Raw genomic sequence first — 5,544 nt, 5'->3', positions numbered from 1 at the left:
TTATAGCATCTCTGCAATCCTGGTCCCAGCCCTGCTGATGGAGTATGTGTGCTACAGAAGGAAGGAGAGAGCTGATGAACTGTGGTGGTGTGTATGTTGTGTTCTGTATATGGTTGTGCGTATGTGTGTATGAATGTATATGTGTGAGAATATGGTAAAGATTATGAAGTTACACAAAAGGGAAACAAAAGCCTATATAGAATGAATAAGGATATGAATTTAAAGTGATAATAATCATAGTATGGATAATGAGAGGTGAAGCCTTGATGAGTTATTATTAAAAACAGAGAAAAATGATGCAAATTGAGGTTTTTTTTGGCATCCAATGTTTGTTTTTTTGTTTACTCTCACAAATGACTTAAAATGACAAATTATTCATTAAAAATAACTAATTGAAATCTGATTAATTTGAACCAATTCACCTAATTGATTGAATTGTTTCAGCTCTACACAAAAGCTCATGAGATAAATGTATGTGCGTATGTGTGTGTGTGTGTGTGTGTGTGTGTGTGTGTGTGTGTGTGTGTGTGTGTGTGTGTGTGTATGTGTGTGTGTGCAAAACTGGGAAACAAAATGAAAAGACATGTCCTCTTTGGCTTCTAATATAATAGTCGGGCTCCTTGCACTGTTTTGTGATTTCTGATTCTCATTTTGCCATCGTGATTTTGATGAATAAGAAAAAAGCTGATTGGCACATTTTTATAACATTTCATCAATATCACAAAAGTTGTCTCGTGCTCTTTATGCTGGTTCAATTTCATTGTACACAGCCTGTCAAGAATGTCACTTTTCCTTCAGTTGGGCTGTCAGACGTCAACATTTCTCTCCAGCACCACCTCAAACTTTTATACCTGCTGTCTGCCCCATGTGTATTCTACGTCTCCATGGTGACTGTACCGCACTGAGAAATAAAATATGACCGATATTAGCTGACACTAAAGAACAAGAACAATTTGCCCACTACTAATGATTTGTCAAAAGACTGCTTTCACTTTTCTGCTGGAAGCATTTTAAATGTTCAGTCTGTCAGTTTATTTCCTTCATCTCAACTGTACTGTACACTCATTCCACTTCCTCTCTTTTCCTCTCGCCAGGCCTGAACACATCATCTTTCCCCAAGTCCAGTCTTTTTTTTTAATCATTCTCTATGCTAATGCTGTCTTACTTTCTCTCAGCGGTGTAAAATGATTACATTTGTAGATCCCTGCTAATTAAATGAAAGGTCAGAGAGAGCCACAGAGAGAAACACTCAACCTTCATGCTGTGAGATAACGTTGACACAGATCACTGTTGGTCCAGTCTGTGGCAAACAGGAAACTACTGTACTTGATAGTGTTGGGACTTCTACTGCGTGTCCCAATCCAGCCTGTGACCTTTGTAGTATGAGCTACATATTCAGCAGAGAGTTGTACAAACCCAGTGATGGTCTGATACTCCAGCAGAGATGTTCCACATGGACAAAGTATCAGTTTTTTTAATTTTTAGGGGCTAGTGATCGGGGAGCCCGATCCAGTTCAGGAGGAGATGGCAAGGTTTGTTCACCCAGGAGTTGGGTTAGTAAAGTGGCGAAGAAGTTGGTTGGACGAGGGCCTTCTATTGACTCCGGGAGCCCCACAATGCGTAGGTTATTGCGGCGACAATATTATATTCAGCCAACACCAAGTCCTTTTTATTCTGTTTGATTTGCTTGCTTGCCATTCTGGAGTTTGGACCACTGCCTCGAAATTCTGGCTGTTTGGAGAACATCTTCAAACCTTTTTGTCTACAATCCTGGATTATGTTCAATGTCAGTGTTTCTTTCTATAATATCTATGGTTCAACAACGTTTTTTTGTGTCAATGTGGTTTAGTCAAATTCAAAGGGGTTGAAATGTTAAAATAAACGTATGATTAACTTGCACACATTCTTTTTTTGTGGACCCAGCATCAAATTTCTGCTTTTAATCCATTTTGAGAGATTATATTAGAGGATTATGGCAAAAATGTCTAAGTGGTGCAACCATAAAAACCAAATAATTCAACTTGCTTAAAAACAGCAAATAGTCAATAAAACACCATATCAACTAGTTTGGCATGATCTTACATTATAACTTTTATATTAAATAAAGCTAATGTAGTACTATTGTTCTAAATATTACATCTTCATATGGAGAATCATGGAGATCAGGAACCATTTCAGTGTATTTTTAAACGTAATCTAATTATTAGTATAAGTCCACTTAAATACACTGTAGGTGGATACACTATTGAATATTTATCATTATTTTGTGGTTAGACCATTTGACATTTAACAAACCTGATGCTGCTTTCAAGACAGTTTTTAAAAATGTTTGATTTTTTTATCTTGCCAGTCCTTATTTGTCACTAACCCATATGTATTGAAAAGCTGAAACTGTGTTTTTTTTGTGAACTGTACAAAATTAGGAATTGGTCAACAAAATGAACAGTTTTTATTCTGTGTGCTGCCTGTAAAGAGCACATGACACTCTTGAGAAAGTCTCATACTAATCCAGACCACAAATGGCAGAACTGTGATGATACTGTGGCCTTTCTTTGGCAAGATCAGCCACAGATTAAACATGAAACTGGAAGCACACATTTGAAATCTACTGTTCCCCAAAGGCAGCTCCAAAGGATAAGCTCTGCGCCCAATGTGGGGCTCGAACCCACGACCCTGAGATTAAGAGTCTCATGCTCTGCCGACTGAGCTAACCGGGCTTCTCTTGCTTAGTAAAAGCTCTCGTTTTTTTAAGCTGTCTAATAAACGAAACTTTCCCACACTGTTTTAAAGGAAAAGGACCGGCTGGTGGCTTCTTCCAACACTAGTGTGGAAATAAACCACATATTGTGAAATGGTGCTTTCAATTGATCCTTGAAGTCAAGTCACCTGAACTTTGCAAGTGGTAGAGACAGCAACATTAGAATTTTAAAAGTAAGTCACTGTTGAGTTTGATTTAAAAGGACTTGAGGGTCTTAACGCGGTCAACAAATAAACATATTTAAAAATGCCTTTGTTGCTTTAAATGACTGCTTAATGTTAGACTGGAAATCTAATGATGAGTTCTATAAGAATCAGAGAAAAACATGATTCATACATGGTAAGCTAAACACAGCCTGTTGTAGTAAAATGTTTGCAACATGGCACTGGGAAAAGGATACGGTCTCATACTAGTCCCGCTGCCCTTGGGGAAATTAGATTGCTATAAATGCATTTGCCATTTTTTGGAGTATAAGTGTATATTCTACTTGGGCTACACAGGACAGCTTCAGGCATAGAATAACAGAACAAATATCCAATGATTTCATACAGAGCCATGCAGGTATTGGAGCAGGTCTACTGCATTTTAGGTGTAGGTATGTTATACTGGCACTTGTTTTGTCTTGATATATCTAACGTCATAAATGAAAGATTGTGGTCATGGTACATAAGGCAAATATAGTATATAACATGGCATGGTTAAGGTAAGGTGACTAAAACACCTATTTATGACATTAGTACTTTGTATGTTTCATGTTTCAGTCACATAACAAGCAAATCTAAAAGCTACATACATTTCACAATACATCAAACCTCACACAATAATACCTGGGGATTGCTTGGATTTATCTGAATTACTCAGTTATTTAAACCTTTCAAACGTAATGTTTTAAGAACCCAAACTAGATTTACATTTTCTCAGGAAGAAGACACTAAGATTGTAGTTTCTGCACTTTGACTGTGTACTAACCCTAACCCTAACCCTAACCTTCATAGGTCAAATAATTGGTCATGAAAATCACTTCAAGTATACATATTTGATAAGCACATTACTGCTTTTCTACCCATAACACATTTAACTGGACATTCATTTTCACAGTTTCATTGGGTAGTAACTGCTGTTTTCCTTTGTAGAGCAGTGTAGGTGATTCTATGTGATTAAAACATAGAGTAACATATGGAGTGCTGAGATTACAAATGGGGCTAACGGTTGGGGAAGCTCTATTTGAACTCCAAACTCCAGTGTCTTGCATAAAGCCCATACCACCAACACAATCACCACTGGAACTGGATAGAAATTGATCCAATGAAAAAGCAATTCCTTTGGTTGCTGGACTGAAATATCTGTATCAACAATGAAAAGTACATATGGGTCCGGTTTATAGGCCTATAGTCTGTAAATCACACTCATATATCCACACAGATGTTTAAACATCCTTGTTTGGACTGTGCTGTTTTAGGGAGACAAAACCTTATCTGCCATCTCCTCCATCCTCACATTTCTATTCTCCAGCATTTGACTTGCAGTCCATCATTCACAAGATGACTCCCTTGACTGAAACACCGCACCCCCAGACTCCATAAACTCTGAGACATCCCCACTATACAATATACATGTGTATTTTTTCTGATGGTAGACTACAGTAGATTTTGTTATCGTCTTAAATCAGTTCAACAGAGCCTCTTTAAAAAGGATGATATGTCTGTAAGAGAATAAAAAATAAGCGTCAAGAGGGAGGCATCCTGACAGAGGAGTGACAGATTTGGTCTGTATGTGAAAGCCCCACCTAGGACGCCTGGCAGGCAGTAATGCTGTGAGCGAAGGCAAACCTCATAAAAGGAGTGGCGTGCAACGGAGATGGGCTCCGTCGCCTGCGGGGGACTAATGGCAGCAGAGAGGCAGCAAAGCTTGAAATAAGGAGATACTAAAATTTATGAAAAGAATCAGCCATCCAGCCTGATTACCACTCTCACAGAGGAGGAGGTGAGAGAGAGTGTGAGTGTGTGTGTGTGTGTGTGTGTGTGTGTGTGTGTGTGACAGTGAAAGAGATTTTAAAGGAGAGGTGAGACATCTTTTCAGCAATACATCAAAAGCATCAGATAGTTTCCCTCTTCTTCTGTCAGGGTAACGTCACTTCACCTTGTGGTCTTAAACAAACACCATTTTTTTAAACAAACACTTTAAGATTTTTTTGAGAAATTTGGTGGTTTGCTGACTTTTCTGATGTCATATCAGAGGAGCCATCTCTGTACATGCATTCCTGTTCCTTTTTAGCATATAGTACAAAGACTGGAAGTAGGAGGAAACTAGCCTAGCCTGTAGCACTGAAGAAGGCACACTAGTACCAATGCAAATCAATTCTACGCTTGATATCTGATACTCTAAAGTGCTCCTACACAAGTCATTATACTCATTTGCTTACTAAATCTTATTAAGATGTCTTGGACCATAGAGGTATGGTTGCAGGTGATTACATAAGCTACACTATGGAGAAGGCAATCAACCTGTTTAGTACAATATTAACATACTACAAACCAACAAAGCATTTTCATTGGATTTGATTGTGATTGTGACTGTGATACCTTCTGGTTCATGGTGAAATTACACATCAATGACTATAACCAATGAAGGTATTGGTTTATCCACCTCTAAGTAAGCTAAGCTAAGCCATAGACCTTTTAAGTTTATGGAGATCTATTAAGTGAATACTCCATTGTCCAGGCCAAAGTTTGGTACCATCCAAGATGGCAAAATCTCATTGGTGCCAGTTTTTTTTGTAGGATTCA

The 5,544-nt window shown here is 38.1% G+C and overlaps 1 non-coding gene across 1 annotated transcript; it reads right to left on the bottom strand.

The window, feature by feature from the left end:
* Positions 1-2,644: 2,644 nt before the first annotated feature.
* Positions 2,645-2,717, bottom strand: trnak-cuu (transfer RNA lysine (anticodon CUU)). Its single transcript has one exon. It is a non-coding gene; the product is annotated as a tRNA-Lys (tRNA).
* Between the last annotated feature and the right edge of the window lie 2,827 nt (positions 2,718-5,544).

Source organism: Scomber japonicus, chromosome 16, assembly GCF_027409825.1.
Source record: "Scomber japonicus isolate fScoJap1 chromosome 16, fScoJap1.pri, whole genome shotgun sequence".
Classification (NCBI taxonomy): Eukaryota; Metazoa; Chordata; class Actinopteri; order Scombriformes; family Scombridae; genus Scomber; species Scomber japonicus.
The sequence above is the reverse complement of the archived record's forward strand: the minus strand, read 5'-3'. Positions and strand labels throughout refer to the sequence as shown.